This window comes from Macaca nemestrina, chromosome 4, assembly GCF_043159975.1.
Source record: "Macaca nemestrina isolate mMacNem1 chromosome 4, mMacNem.hap1, whole genome shotgun sequence".
Lineage (NCBI taxonomy): Eukaryota > Metazoa > Chordata > Mammalia > Primates > Cercopithecidae > Macaca > Macaca nemestrina.
In genome coordinates this window covers 97682801-97699354 of record NC_092128.1, presented here as the reverse complement: position 1 = coordinate 97699354, position 16554 = coordinate 97682801, and the positions used below count along the sequence as shown (strand labels likewise).

Genomic DNA, 16554 nt, shown 5'->3' with positions numbered 1-16554 from the left:
TTAGTTCAACAGCTCTATTCCTAAACCTTTAAGTAAGCTCTGACACCTTATCAAAGAGCAAAAGAGTAGATTTGTCTTTGTACCTTGGACACATGTCAAATAAAAAACCTCAGCAAAGGGTAAAGTGTTTAAAAAAGAAATGAAATACCTTAAACCTATGATATTTAGTACTTTATTAAATGCTGCTTTTGATGACAGTGTCAAGGAACAGTTTAATCTTAGGCTTTCTGAGGTTAATAATCACATATGTGGGATTTTATGTCATAGTTTTGATATGGATTCATGGTTTTATACTGTTGATAAATAAGAAATAGCTTGTAAGCTATCATAGATCATCACTGTACTTTAAAAAATGGAATATAGCTGAAAAACGCAAATATATAATTTATAACAGTGTTACACAAATGTGATTTTAGGGATTGACAGTGAAATGTAAGATTTTTTTGTTTTGTTTTGTTTTTTTGAGATGAGAAGAGTCACACTCTGTTGCCAAGGCTGGAGTGCAGTGGCATCATCGTGGCTCACTGTAGCGTCAATTTCCTTGGCTCAAGCGATCCTCCCATCTCAGCCTGCTAAGTAGCTAGGACCATAGCCACATGCCAACACACCTAGCTAATTTTGAATTTTTTATAGAAATGGAGTCTCCCTATGTTGCCCAGGCTGGTCTTGAGCCCCGGGGCTTAAGCGATCCTCTCATCTTGGCCTCCCAAAGTGCTGAGATTACAGGCGAGAGCCTCCATGCTCAGCCTGATATTTCAAAATGTTAACGTTGCAAAGGATTTTCTGATCTGCCTGGTTAAGAAAGAAAACTTAATATCGCTTCTGATATTCAGCTATAAACTCAAGGGTTGTTTTGGAGGGACTGGTTTTTTATTTCAGAAAGACACTTATCAATATTCAGTATCAAAACAGTTGCACTATTGATTTCTCTTTCTCCCAATCAGCCCCAAAGAGGCCACATCAAAAGAGAGTGCATTTTAGGCCAATAAGCTGCAGAATGTACACCTAGCAGATCTCATAGAAACCTTACCAGAAAATGGGGACTGGGTAGGGAAAGAAGCTTTAAAAGATCAGCAAACTGCCAGCCCACGGACTGTAGAGGCTGTCACAGCCAGAAGGGGGTGGCCAGGGTGCCACAAACCCAAGGAAGCAAAGTTTCAAAATAATACAAAATTTAAAAAAAGTTTTGTATATAAGGTATTCAAGATTTCTCCAGCACTGACTGATACAAAGCACAATGAGATGGCACTTTTAGAGACAGCAGCTTCAAACCCAGAAAAGACTAATGAGGTGAGTTTCACATGGCTGAATCAGTGTCAAAAACATAATCTTCCTTTCTTTCTTTCAAGGAGGTAGGAAAGCAATTAAGTGGTCACCTCAACCTAAGGGGCACATGATCCATTCTATAAATTTGGTCACTTCTAATGAAAAAAAAATTGAAATAACGTTGTCCAAAGATATCTTTCTCTTTTTTTGAGACAGAGTCTTGCTGTGTCGCCCAGGCTGGAGTGCAGTAACATGATCTGGGCTCACTACAACCTCTGCCTCCTGGGTTCAAGTGATTCTCCTGCCTCAGCCTCCTGAGTAGCTGGGATTACAGGTGCATGCCACCACGCCTGGCTAATTTTTGTATTTTTAGTAGAGATGGGGTTTCACCATGTTGGTCAGGCTGGTCTCAAACTCCTGACCTCATGATCCACCTGCCTTGGCCTCCCAAACTGGTGGGATTACAGGCGTGAGCCACGGTGCCCAGCTGGGTTTTCAGCTTTAAGATATCTTTTTTGTTGTTGTTGTTTGGCTAACTCCTCCTGGAATCATCTTTCTGGTTTGACTGGTACTTTGTACAGAGCAACGAGGTTTCTCATAGTGGAGTCTTTTCCTGGGCTCTGTTTGGCTCTCAGTAAGGCAGGCCTATACTTTTTCCTCTCCTCTACGGAGAGGGCAATATGCATTAAGCTGAAAAGTCACCTTCTGAAAGTGAGAAAGGGGTTAGATTGCTGCTTCAGAGCTGTGGAATTATTTGGAATGTTTTTCAAATGGTTGCTACAAAACAACAAAAAGGTAATCACAAAATGTGTACATCACAACATGCTTTTAAAGACACTATGCATTGTGCTCACATTTCCTTAAATGTTGTTTCCAAAGGTGCTCAGCCTTTAGCCCAGCTGGAATCTCCAGGAAGACGCAGAGACAGTTTGGCAAAAAAGAAACAGGGGAGGAGGGGGCCACGAAAGTAGAAAGCAGCCCCTAAGTTAAAGATCAGCCCTCAGTTAAAGATCAGCTCCAGGCAGGCCAGCCTCAGGCCGAGTCAGGGACAAAGGGAGGAGCAGCAGCAGGGTAGGACTGGGGTGTTCTACATCTCATTCAGGTCAAGCAGAGTCTGGTACAGCATCCTTTGTGCAGAGAGGTTCTCCTCTTTGTTGCGTTTCAGTTTATCTTCCAAAGTCATCAGTTACCTTTTCCAGCTTGGCTACCAGTCTCTCAGTAAACTCAGCAGGGGTCTCTGCCCCCTTGAGTTCATCGGTGAGAATCTTGATCTCTTCCTCATATATGTCTTCTTTTTGAGAGTACTTTTCTTCAGCATCATGTAGACACTTCAGGTTCTGGTCCATCAGTCTGATCTGCTCATCTGTCTCTTGTCAGTGGGACTCTGCCAGCTCAGCTCATTCGTCTGTGCATTCCAAGTCTCCTTCAATGATCACCAACTTACGAGCCACCTCTTCATACTTCCTATCTGCCTCTTCTGCAATATGCTTAGCTTCTTTGAGTTGTATTTCCTTGAGTTTCATCTTTTTTTTGTTTGTTTGAGATGGAGTCTCGCTCTGTCGCCAGGCTGGAGTGCAGTGGTGCGATCTCAGCTCACTGCAACCTCTGCCTCCCGGGTTCAAGCGATTTTCCAGCCTCAGCCTCCCAAGTAGTTGGGACTACAGGCGTGTGACACCACACCCAGCTAATTTTTTGTATTTTTAGTGGAGACGGGGATTCACCTTGTGGGCCAGGATGGTCTCAATCTCTTGACCTCGTGATTCGCCCGGCTTGGCCTCCCAAAGTGCTGGGATTACAGGTGTGAGCCACTGCGCCTGGCCCTTTTCTTCATCTTTTAAGGCCTGGTTTTCAATAACTTTCATACCTCTTTCACTGTCATCAGCAACTTTTTCCGCTTCTTCCAGCTTTTTCAGGGTAGTGGTCAGGCACTCCTGAGCATGGTCCAGCTCCTCTTCAACCTGCTGGATCCTAAGGTTCAAGGAGGCCACCTCAACCTCAGTCTGTTCCCGGGGCCCACCTTTCTCCCCCAACTTCTCACTGGAGGTGCTCAGCTCTCTCCTCTGCATCATCTGCCTGCTGCTGCAGAACCTGGATCTTGCACTTCACTTCCTCCATGGTGGTGATCCCAGCCATGGTGCCCACCTAGCTACTGCTCGCACTCTGGTTCCTGCCTCTTCTGCTCAGCATTGCAGCTGCTTCTCCTTTCTTTTATTTTCTGTATTAAGTTTTGTTTCCTTTTGTTTTTAAAGTAACAGATGAAAGGAGATAAAAATGTCAAGGAAATACTGACTTGAACTTTATAAATATTGGTTCTGAGTGGGGATGATAAAGCAGATAAAAAAGGGAACTGAAGTATGACTGAAGGAATCAGATTTCTCTAACCTTGATTTTCAAATGGTGCATTCCGTGGATATAATTATAAGTAGCAAGATTCTTTAGCATTTGGAGTTAAATTGTGAGGAAGTTATCAGGGCACATTTTGTGTTCTTCATTACTTTGAGAAACTTTTCTGAGGTTCATTGAGAAAAGTATTTTTGAACTCTGTGAAATCCGAGTAACTCTGGAGGAAAAGCAAATTGAGTAAGTTGTTCTTTCCTCTCTGAGGTTTGATAAGGTGTAAAAATGTATTTAACAAAGGCAACTTCTTTTTCCTTAAAAAAGGTTTTTTAAAGTTTTTTTTTAAAGAAGTTTTTTTAACCCTGAAAAAGTTATTTTAAAAAAAAATTCAATTCAGTGTGTTAATTTTATCCTCTCTATAAATACATTTTTTGAATATTTAAGGTAACAGTTTCAGAAACATAACTGAATAGCTTGCTTGAACAAAGAGTTTGAATCTATGATGAACTAAATTATGTCTTCCCAAGTAGTCCACTTAGACACTGACTTGTTACCCTCTTTCTCAAGTCCAGTTTTTCTGAGACTAGACCAGTTACATTAGGATCACTTTGGGTCTTTAGGTGTGATTATTGTATTGTGATAATGCTAAAAATATTCATTCTTTTTATAGATACAAACTGAAGTGTTAGTGGATAAAATGTCAAGATATTTGGGATTATTTTAAAAATAAATTAGGATGAAGGGTAAGTGAGTGGCAATGTAGATGAAACAAGACTGGCCATATGTTTATTTATGGAAGGTGGATGAGGAGTATGTGGGTAATATTATAGTATTCTCTCTAATTTAGTTTAGGTTTAAAATTTCTATTGCAAATAGTTAAAAGAATCACTTGTGGTCTTGTTGAAAATTCAGATTCCTGAACTCCACCACAGATCTCTTAAGTCAGAGTCTCAAGGATGAAAGATAGGAAATGGCTTTTAAAGTAGTCCACTTTTGCTCACTGAGGTTTGAGGATCACTGGTAAAAAATTTCCTTGTGTACCTCACTCATTGTGTATTCATGTCATCCACGTGTATATTTCGTGGTTTTCATCATTCACCCTATTTTTCCAATTGCAGAATGCAATAGCAAATTAAAGCAATTATACTGAATTTGGATAATTCAAACTTTAAAATTTTGTTTCAAAGGGTTCATAAAGTGAAGCCAAATAAAATTTTAAAAACCTTTATTTTAAGCTGTATTTATCTGAAATAATCAGATAAATACGTTGGCTTTTTTTTCCACTTTCAGCTGGGAATGGATTACTTTTGTGAATGTCTTAAATTTCTTCTCTTACCAGGGCATCAGCATCCTATTCCAGACATCTACTTGCTTTCAACAGTAGTTCCTTGTTCTTTCTCAGATGTACCATATTACCAGGCACCTCTGAGACTTTACCCATGGGATTCCCTCTAATTGAAACATTCATCAATCCCCTCTTTACCTGGTTAATTTCTATACCTTCACCCCACCGCTAACACCCTCACTTATTCAGGGAGGCCATAATTGTATTTGTAAGGTTGGATGGCATTCTATTCTTTTGTGGTTCCATAATATGCTGTAATACGATGGTGCTACAATGCTGAACATGCTATATAGCACTTTACACTTTATCATAAGACTCTATTTTTCTGCCCTCCTCTCTCTCCTCAGCTAGACTATAAAGTCAGTTGGTTAAGGATTGTGTTTTTTATGATCATATCTCCACCGCTGTGTACTGTGCCTGGCACATAGGAAATATTTACTGAATACATGACGAACAGCTGAATGAGTTCACAAAAAGCTACCTAACATGCCCAAGCATCTTAGGAAATGTCACAGTCATTCTTTAAGGCAAAAAGAAAGAAAGAGAAAAAAGCTTCCTGGATATAAGACACACTTCTTGGTCATATAGATCTTGGAAAAAAGTTCCTGAAAGGAGGACTAAACTGTAGCAAGAATTTGTCTTGGGTATATTAATACTGATAATCACTTTGCTTCTATGCTTAGCCTTTTTCATGTATCTTTATTAATTTCTCATAATTAAATTATATCTCTTGACCCAAATTTTTTTGAATATTTTATTGTGAAAAATTTCAAATGTCCAAAAGAGTCAAAAGAGTTGTGTAGACTGGGCACGGTGGTTCACATTTGTAATCTCAGCACTTTTGGAGACTGAGGCAGGCAGATCACTTGAGGCCAAGAATTTGAAACTAGCCTGGCCAACATAGCTGTATTAGTCCGTTTTAACACTGCTGATAAAGACATACCTGGGACTGGGCAATTTACAAAAGAAAGAGGTTTAATGGACTCACAGTTCCATGTGACTGGGGAGGCCTCACAATCATGGCAGGAGGTGAAAGGCATGTCTCACATGGCGGCAGACAAGAGAAGAGAATGAGAGCCAAGTGAAAGGGGTTTCCTCTTATAAAACCATCGGCTCTGGTGAGACTTTTTACTACCATGAGAACAGTATGGGGGAAACCACCCCCATGATTCGATTATCTCCTACTTGGTCCATCCCGCAACACAAGAGAATTATGGGACCTACAATTCAAGATGAGATTTGGGTGCAGACCCAGCCAAACCACATAAATAGCAAAAACCCATCTCTACTAAAAATACAAAAAACTAGCCAGGCCTGGTGGCTCATACCTCGAATCCCAGCTACTTGGGAGGCTGAGGCACAAGAATCGCTTGAACCCTGGAGGCAGAGGTTGCGGTGGGCTGAGATTGTGCCACTGTACTCCAGCCTGGGCAACTGAGCAAGAATCTATCTCAAAAAAAAAAAAAAAAAAAAATTGTGTAGTTGTGTCGTGTACCCATACATCCATGACCAGGATTGTACAGTTAAAACACAGTGCCCCAAACGTCTTAGTATAGTTTTAAGTTTTAATAATTTCAGAAGCATAAATGCTACAAACGTATAAAACACCCTTTAAATATTTCAATGTATTTCATACTTATTTAATTTTGTGAAATTTTTTTCCCCAGTGGATGAGATTCTTTTTTAAAAAATACATCCCTTCAAGCATTTGTTCTTTGAGTTACAAACAATCCATTATACTTCATAAGTTATTTTAAAATGAACATTTAAGTTATTATTGACTATAGTCACCCTGTTGTGCTATCAAATAGTAGGTCTTATTCATTCGTTCCATTTTTTTTGCACTCATTAACCATCCTCATCTCCCCCCATTCCCCCACTATCTTTCCCAACCTCTGGCAACCATTTTTCTACTCTCTGTGTCCATGAGTTCAATTGTTTTGATGTTTAGATCCCAGAAATAAGTGAGAACATATAATGTTTGTCTTTCTGTGCCTGGCTTGTTTTCCTTAACGTAATGATCTCCAGTTCCATCCATGTTGCAAATGACTGGATATCATTCTTTTTTATGACTGAATAGTACTTCATTTTGTGTAAGTACCACATTTTCTTTTCTTTTTTTTTTTTTGAGACGGAGTTTTGTATTTGTTGCCCGGGCTGTAGTGCAATGGTGCAATCTTAGCCCACCACAGCCTCTGCCTCATGGGTTCAAGCGATTCTCCTGTCTCAGCCTCCCGAGTAGCTGGGATTACAAGCATACACCACCACGCCCGGCTACTAATTTTTGTATTTTTAGTAGAGATGGGATTTCACCATGTTGACCAGGCTGGTCTCGAACTCCTGACCTCGTGATCCACCTGCCTCGGCCTCCCAAAGTGCTGGGATTACAGGCGTGAGCCACTGTGCCCAGCCAAGTACCACATTTTCTTTATCCATTCATCTGCTGATGGACACTTAAGTTGCTTCCAAATGTTAGCTATTGTAAACAGTGCTGCAGCAAACATAGGGGTGCAGATACCTCTTTGATATAATGATTTCCTTTCTTTGGGGGATATACCCAGCAATGGAATTGCTGAATCCTATGGTAGCTCAATGATCAGTTTTTTGAGGAACCTCCAAATTCTCCCTAGTGATTGTACTAATTTACATTCCCACCAACAGAATACAAGGGTTCCCTTTTATCCACATCCTCACAAGCATTTGTTATTGCCTGTCTTTTGTATACAAGCCATTTTAACAAGGGTGAGATGGTATCTCATCATAGTTTTGATTTGCATTTCTCTGATGATCAGTAATGTTGAGCACCATTTCATATGCTTCTTTGCCATTTGTATGTCTTCTTTTGAGATATGTCTGTTCAAATGTTTTGCCCATTTTTTGACTGGATTATTAGATTTTTTCTTATAGAGTTTTATGAGCTCCTTATATATTCTGGCTATTAATCCCCTATAGAGGAGTATTTTGAAAATATTTTCTCCCATTCTGTGGGTTGTCTCTTCATTTTGTTGATTGTATTCTTTGCTGTGCAGAAGCTTTTTAACTTGATGTTATCTCATTTGTCCATGTTTGTTTTGGTTGCCTGTACTTGTAGGACTCAAGAAATTTTTGCCCAGACCAATGTCCTAGAGATTTTCCCCAATTTTGACTTGAAGCAGTTTCATAGTTTCAGGTCTTAGATTTAAGTCTTTTTATTTTATTTTATTTTATTTTATTTTATTTTATTTTATTTTATTTTATTTTATTGAGATGGAGAATCACTCTGTCACCCAGGCTGGAGTGCAGTGGCACAATCTTGGCTCACCACAAGCTCCTTCTGCGAGGTTCAAGCAATTCTCCTGCCTCAGCCTCCCAAGTAGCTGGGACTACAGGTGCCCACCACCATGCCTAGCTAATTTTTTTGTATTTTTAGTAGAGACAGAGTTTTACCATATTGGTCAGATTGGTCTTGAACTCTTGACCTCCAGTGACCCACCTGCCTCAGCCTCCCAAAGTGCTGGGATTACAGGTGTGAGCCACCTCGCCCGGCAAGATTTAAGTATTTTAATCCACTCTTTTTATTTGATTTTTTTGTATGGTGAGAGATAGGGGTCTAGTTTCATTCTTCTGCATATGGATATCCAGTTTTCCCAGTGCCATCTATTGAAGAGACTGTCTTTTCCTTAGTGTATGTTCTTGGTACTTTTGTCAAACATGACTTCACTCTAGGCGTGTGAATTTGTTTCTGGGTTCTCTATTCTGTTCCATTGGGCTATTGTCTTTTTTTGTGCCAGTAGCATGCTGTTTTGGTTACTATAGCTCTGTAGGGTAATTCAAAGTCAGGTAATGTAATTCCTCCAGTTTTGTTCCTTTTGCTTAGGATAGCTTTGGCTATTCTGGGGCTTTTGTGGTTCCATATAAATTTTATAATTTTTTTTATTCTGGGGAGGGATATCATTAGTATTTTGATAGGGATTGCATTGAATCTGTAGATTGCTTTGGATGGTATGGACATTGTAACAATATTGATTCTTCCAATCCATGAACATGGAATATTTTTCCATTTTTTGGTGTCCCCTTCAATTTCTTTCAGTATTTTGTAGTTTTCATTATAGAGATCTTTCACTTCTTTGGCTAAGTTAATTTCTGGGTCATTTTATGTGTATAAGTGGGATTACTTTTTAAATTTCTTTTTCACATTGTTCACCTATGGCATGTAGAAATGCTACTGATTTTTGTATGTTGATTTTGTATCCTGCAAATTTACTGAATTTCTCAGTTCTAATAGTTTTCTTGTGGAGTCTTTAGGAGGTTTTTCCAAATATAAGATTATATTATCTGCAAAAAGGATAATTTGACTTCTTCCTTTCTAATTTGAATGCCCTTTATATCTTTCTCTTGTCTGATTGCTCTAGTTAGGATTTCCAGTACTATGTTAAATAACAGTGGTGACAGTGGGCATCTTTGCCATATTCCAGATCTTAGAGGAAAGGCTTTCAGTTTTTCCCTATTCAGTATGATACTGTGGGTCTGTCATATATAGCTTTTATTATGTTGAGATATGTTCCTTCTATCCCCAGGTTTTTGAGGGATTTTATCATAGAGGGATGTTGAACTTTATCAAATGCTTTTTCAGGATCAATTGAAATAATCATGTGTTTTTTATCCTTCATTCTGTTGATATGATGTATCACATTGATTGATTTGCATGTGTTGAACCATTCTTGCATCCAGGGATAAATTCCACTTAGCCATGATCAATGACCTTTCTAATATATTGTTGAATTCTGTTTGCTAGTATTTTCTTGAGGATTTTTTGCATCAATATTCATCAGTAGCTTTTCTTTTTTTGATATGTCTTTGTCTGGTTTTGGTATCAAGGTAATACTGGCCTTCTAGAATGTGTTTGGAAGTATTATTTTGTCTTCTATTTTTTGGAATAATTTGAGATGGATTGGTATTAATTCTTCTTTAAATGTGTGGTAGAATTCAGTAGTGAAGCCATCAGGTCCTTGGCTTTTCTTTACTGGAAGACTTTTTATTGTGATTTCTTTCTCATTACTTGTTCTTGGTCTGTTTAGGTTTTGGATTTCTTTCTGATTCAGTCTTGGTTGGTTTTATGTATATAGACATTTGTCCATTTCTTCTAGATTTTCCAATTTATTGTCATCTAGTTGCTTATAGTAACCACTGATGATACTTTGAATTTCTGCAGTATCAATTGTAAATGTGTCCTTTTTCATTTTTGATTTTATTTATTTGAATCTTCTGTCTTTTAGTCTGGCTAGAGGTTTGTCAGTTTTGTTTAACTTTTTAAAAAACCAACTTTTTGTTTTATTGATCTTTTGTATTTTTTTTTTTCTTCATCTCAATTTCATTTATTTCTGTTCTGGTCCTTAGTATTTCTTTTCTTCTACTAATTTTGGGTTTGGTTTGCTCTTGCTTTTCTGTTTCTTAAGATGCATTACTAGATTGTTTATTTGAGGGTTTTGCCCTTTTTTGATGTGGGCACTTATAGCTATAAACTTCCCTCTCAGTATTGTTTTTGCTGTATCCCAGAGGTTTTAGTATTTTGTTTTTCCATTACCATTTGTTTGAAGAAATTTTCCAATTTTTTAAATTTCTTCATTGACCCACTGGTCATTCAGGAGCATATTGTTTAATTTCCATGTATTTGTATAGTTTCCAGAATTCCTCTTGTTATTAATTTCTAGTTATATTCCAGTGTGGTCAGAGAAGATGCTTGATATTATTTCAATTTTTGAATGTTTTCAGAGTTGTTTTGTGACCTAACAGATACTCTATCCTTGAGAATGATCCATGTGCTGAGGAAATGAATGTGTATTCTACAGCTGTTGGATGAAATGTTTCATAAATATCTATTAGATTCACTTGGTCTCTAGTGCAGAGTAAGACTGATGGTGTCTGTTGATTTTTTGTCTGGAAGATCTATTCAATACTGAAAGTGGGGCATTGAAGTCTCTAGCTATTATTGTGTTGGGGTGTATCTCTCTCTTTACCACTAATAATATTTTCTTTATATATTTGGGTGCTCCACTGTTGGGTGCATATATATTTAAAATTGTTATATTATTTTGCTGAGTTGACTCCTTTCTCATTGTATAGTGGCCTTCTTTGTCTCTTCTTAGAGTTTTGGTCTTAAAATCTATTTTGTCTGATATAAGTGTAGCAACTCCTGTTCTTTTTTAGTTTCCATTATCATGGAATATCTTTTTCCATCCCTTTATTTTCAGTCTATGTGTGTTTTTACAGGTGAAGTGTTTTTTTTTGTTTGTTTTGTTTTTTTGTAGGCAACAGATTGATGGGTCTTGTTTTTTCATCTAGCCAGTCTACGTATTTTCGTAAGACAGTTTAGTCCATTTACTTTCAATGTTATTATAAGGACTTACTGCTATCATTTTGCTATTTGTAGTTTAGTTGTTTTGTGGTCTTCTCTTCCTTCTTTCTTTCCTTCCTCGTTTAATGAAGGTGATTTTCTCTGGTGATATGATTTGGGCTCTTACTTTTTATATTTTGTGTATCCATTGTATGTTTTTTGGTTTGAGGTTAAAATGAGGTTTACAAGTACTATCTTATAACCCATTTATTTTAGCTTGATAAAAATTTAACAATGTTTGCATAAATAAGCAGACAAGCAAAAAGAAAATTAATAGGTTGAGTGTGGTAGCTCATGCCGGTAATCCCAGCACTTTAGGAGGCTGAGGTGGGTGGATCATTTGAGATCAGGAGTTCAAGACCAGCCTGGCCAACATAGTGAAACCCCGGCTCTACTAAAAATAGACAAATTAGCCAGGCATGGTGGTGTGTAGCTGTAATCCCAGCTACTCAGGAGGCTGAGGCAGGAGAATCTCTTGAACCCAGGAGGCAGAGGTTCAGTGAGGCAAGATCGTGCCACTGCACTCCAGCCTAGATGACACAGTGAGACTCCATTTCAAAAAAAAAGGAAATTAATAAAAACTCTTTGACTTGACTTCATCTCCCCACTTTTTGACTTTTTGTTGTTTCTATTTATTTATTTATTTGAGACAGGGTCTTGCTCTGTTGCCCAGGCTACAGTGCAATGGCATGATCTTGACTTACTGCGACCTCTGCCTCCAAGGCTCAAACAATCCTGCCATCTCATCCTCCCCAGTAGCTGAGACCACACAGCTGCACACCACCACACTCAGCTTATTTTTAAAAATTCTTTGGAGAGACAGGGTTTTGCCATGTTGCCCAGGCTGGTCTTGAACTCCTGGCCTCAAGTGATCCACCCTCCTTGACCTCCCAAAGTACTGGGATTACAGGCATGAGCCACGGTGCTGAGCCAGTTGTTTATATATATATATAATTGCACTATGTCTTGAAAAGTTGTTGTAGTTACCATTTTTGATTGGTTCATTGTTTAGTCTCTCTACTTAGCATAAGAGTATAACAGTTACAGTGTTATAATATTCTGTGCTTTTTTGTGTACTTACTATTACCACTGAGTTTTGTACCTTCTGGTGATTGCTTATTGTTCATTAATGTCCTTTTCTTTCTGAGTTAAGTACTCCCTGTAACGTTTCTTGTAGGACAGGTCTGGTGTTGATGAAATTCCTCAGCTTTTGTTTGTCTGGGAAAGTCTTATTTCTCCTTTGTGTTTGAACAATATTTTAACCAAATATACTATTCTAGGGTAAAAGTTTTTTTTTTTTTTTCTTCAGCACTTTAAATATGTCATGTCACTCTGTCCTGGGTTGTGTGGTTTCCATGGAAAAGTCTGATGCCAGACATATTAGAACTCCATTTTATTCTATTTGTTTCTTTTCTCTTACTTCTTTTACAATTCTTTCTTTATCCTTGACTTTTGGGAGTTTGACTATTAAATGCCTTGAGGTAGTCTTCTTTGGGTTAAATCTGCTTGGTGTTGTATGAGTTTCTTATATGTAGATATCGATATTTTTCTCTGGGTTTGGGAAATTCTCCGTTATTGTCTCCTTGAATAAACTTTCTACCACTATCTGTTTCTCTACCTCCTCTTTAAAGCCAATAACTCATAGATTTGCCCTATTGAAGCTATTTTCTAGGTCCTGTAGACATGCTTCATTGTTTTTTATTATTTTTTTCTTTTGTCTCCTCTGTATATTTTCAAATAGGCCGTCTTCAAGCTCACTAATTCTTTCTTCTGCTTGATCGGTTCTGCTATTAAAGGACTCTAGTGCATTCTTCAGTATGCCAATTGCATTTTTCAGCTCCAGAATTTCTGCTTGGTTCTTTTTTGTTATTTCAGTCTCTTTATTAAATTTATCTGATAGAATTTTGAATGTCTTCTCTGTGTTAACTTGAATTTCTTTGAGTTTCCTCAACACAGCTATTTTGAATTCTCTGTCTGGAAGGTCTCATATCTCCGTTTCTCCAGGATTGGTCTCTGGTGCCTTATTTGGTTCATTTGGTGAGGTCATGTTTTCCTGGATGGTATTGATGCTAGTAGATGTTCTTTGGTGTCTGGGCATTGAAGAGTTAAGTATTTGTTGTAGTCTTCACTGTCTGGGGTTACTTGTACCCATCCTTCTTGGGAAGGCTTTCCAGATATTTTAAAGGACTTGAGTGTTGTGATTTAAGCTGTATCTGCTTTAGGGGGTACCCCAAGCCCAGTAACACTATGGTTCTTGCAGACTTGTAGAGGTACCGCCTTGATGGGTCTTGGACAAGATCGAGAGAATTCTCTGGATTACCAGGCAGAGACTCTTGATCTCTTCTCTTACTTTCTCCCAAACGTACAGAGTCTCTCTCTCTCTCTCTGTCTCTGTTCTGAGCCTCCTAAAGCTATCGGTGGAGGGACACAAGCACCTCTGTGGCCACCAACATTATGACTGGGTTGGGTCAGGCTTGAAGCCAGCACAGCACTGGGTCTTGCCCAAGGCCCACCACTATAACTACTTTCTGGAAACTGCCTATATTTGCTCAAGGCGCTGGGGCTCTACAATCAGCCAGTGGCAAAGCTAGCCAGTCTTGTCTCCTTTCCTTCAGGGCAGCAAGGTTCCCCAAGTTCCTGTGGGTCCAGTGATGCCATCTGGGAGTTTGGGACCAGAGTAAAAAACCTTAGAAGTCTATCTGGTGTTTTATTTACTGTGGCTGAGCTGGCACTCAAACCACAAGATGCAGTCCTTCCCACTCTTCCTTCCCCTTTCCAAAGGAGGAGCCTCACCCCGTAGCCACCACCACCACAGGCTACCAGGAATACTGTCAGACTACTGCTGATGTTCCCTTAAGGACCAAAGGCTCTTGAGTCAGCTTGTAGTGAATGCTGCCTGGTGTGGGACTCACCCTTCAGGGCAGTGGACTCCCTGCTGGCCCAGGGCAGATCCAGAAAAGCCATCCAAGAATCAAGTCCTGGAATCAGGGACCCCAAGAACTCCTTTGGTGCTCTACCCCTCATGTTCATGCTGTTACCTGAAGCCAGCAAGTCTCAGAGGCTCATCCAAGACCCTTGATGTAGTACCTGAGTATCACTGCTGGTTATTCAGGGCCCAAGGGCTCTTTAGTTAGCAGGTGATAAACGCTGCCAGGATCGGGTCCTTTCCTTCAAGGAAGTGGTTTCCCTTCTGGCCCAGGGTGTATGTAGAAATGTCATCTGGGAGCTAGGGCCGGGAATGGGGACCTCATGACTGACCAGCGCTCCTGTCCTACTGTGGCTGAGCTGGTATCCAAGATGTGAGACAAAGTCCTCCCCACTCTTCCCTCTCCTCTCCTCAAGCAGAAGAAAGAGGGGGATCTCTTTTGGAGCTGTGAGCTGTGCAGCCTGGGGTTAGGGGATGGATGATGCCAGCACTCGCTTGGCTGCCCCAGCTGGTGTCTCACTATGTTGCATGCCCCTCCAGTTTACTATCTCTGGGCCTAGTTCAACATTAGGACTCATCTACAAGTTGCAGTCTTTATGGCCTAGACTGCCTTTCAGGTTTATTTGGAGACACAGAGTACTGGTCGGCAGTGGCGAGGTTTGTGGGAACTCAAGTTCTGACCACTGGGATCAGTGATTCTCTTCTGGCTAGGGCTGGTTTAAATGCTCCCTTTGTGGGTGAGTGTCAGTTTGGTCTAGTTTTCCGTTCTGCTCTACCAGGACAGCACTGAGTTCAGTGCCTCACAATTGCTGTGTTCTCCCTCCCCTAGTGCCCAGAAACACTCTCTGTACCACACCTCCACTGCCAGGATTGGGGAGGTGGCATCAGGGATTCAAGACTATGTTTTCTATCTCTTCAATGCCTCTTTCAATGATATGAAGTTAAAACCAGGTACTATGAGTGCTTACCTGATTTTTGGCTTTTATGAAGATTTTTTTTTTTTCTGTGTAGATAGTTGTTCAGTTGGTGTTCTTGTGGAGGGGATAATCTGTGAAGCCTTTTATTCCACCATCTTGCTCTACTTCCTCCCTAATTTTGTGAATTTGGAGTTATAAAATTTTAATTTTAGCTTTTTGTTTTGGCATCTTCAGAAGGCTGAAAGAAAAAAATAAAATTAGCAATTTATTAGTCAAAATTTACAAAACTAAACAAGCTAAACATTTAAATAAACTTTCAAATGATTTAAGAAGCTTGTATCATTTATATTTCTGAAATTATTAAAGCTCAAAACTATAGTTAGGATACTATCAACAGAGTGAAAAGGCAACCCATGGAATGGAAGAAAATATTTGCAAATCTTGTATCTGATAAGGGGTTAAATAGCCAGAATATGTAAATAGCTCCTACAGTTCAACAATTGAACAACCAGACCACCAGATTAAAAAATGGACAAAGAACTTGAATAAACATTTTTCCAAAGAAAATATACAAGTGACCAATAAGCATATGAAATTATGCTCAAAATCTTTAATCATTAGGGAAATGCAAATCAAAACTACAAAGAGATACTACTTCATACCTACTAAGATGGCTATAATAATAATAATAACAAAATAGAAAATAACAAGTGTTGGCAAATTTGTGGAGATACCTTGGAACCCTTGTGCATTGCTGATGGGAACATAAAATGGTGCAGCCACTATGGAAACCAGTATGGTAGTTCTTCAAAAAATTAGAGATAGAATAACCATATGGCCCAGCAATTCTACTTCTGGATATATACCCAAAAGATGCAAAAGCAGGGACTCAAATAGATATTTGTTCACTCATGTTTATAGCAGCATTATTTGTAATAGCTAAAATGTGGAAGCACCTGAACTGTCTATACACGGATAAATGGATAAACAAGATGTGGCATATACATACAATGGAATATTGCTCAGCCTTAAAAAGGAAATTCTGGTGCATATTACAATATGGATGAACCTTGAAGATATTATGCTAAGTGAAGTAAGCTACACAAAAGGACAAATACTGAATTATTTCACTTATACAAGATACCTAGAGTAGTCAAATTCATAGCAATAGAAAGTAGAGTGGTTACCAGGGGCTGGAGGAAGGGGTCCTGGGGAGTTATTGTTTAATGGATATGGAATTTAAGTTTGGGAAGATGAAAAAGTTCTGCAGATTGATGGTGGTGATAAGGTTGCACACTAGTGTGAATTTAAAACCACTGAACTGTATATCTATAAATGGTTATAGGTAAATTTTATGTATAGATTTTACTACAACTAAAAAATGCTATTT

The 16554-nt window shown here is 38.9% G+C and overlaps 2 long non-coding RNA genes and 1 pseudogene across 4 annotated transcripts in view; 1 reads left to right on the top strand and 2 right to left on the bottom strand.

Moving 5' to 3' along the window:
* LOC105475743 (uncharacterized) overlaps positions 1-16554 on the bottom strand; it is a 75027-nt gene that overhangs the window by 36846 nt on the left and 21627 nt on the right. For all 3 annotated transcript variants that reach the window (XR_011622254.1, XR_011622255.1, XR_003016594.2), the window contains exon 2: positions 15216-15402. This is a non-coding gene — a long non-coding RNA (uncharacterized lncRNA). The remainder of the gene's footprint in view (positions 1-15215; positions 15403-16554) is intronic.
* The window catches only part of LOC139362825 (uncharacterized), an 82224-nt gene that overhangs the window by 63664 nt on the left and 2006 nt on the right, over positions 1-16554 (top strand). The gene's annotated exons all lie outside the window — the stretch shown is intronic.
* LOC105475742 (tropomyosin alpha-3 chain-like) lies at positions 2354-3399 on the bottom strand (annotated as a pseudogene).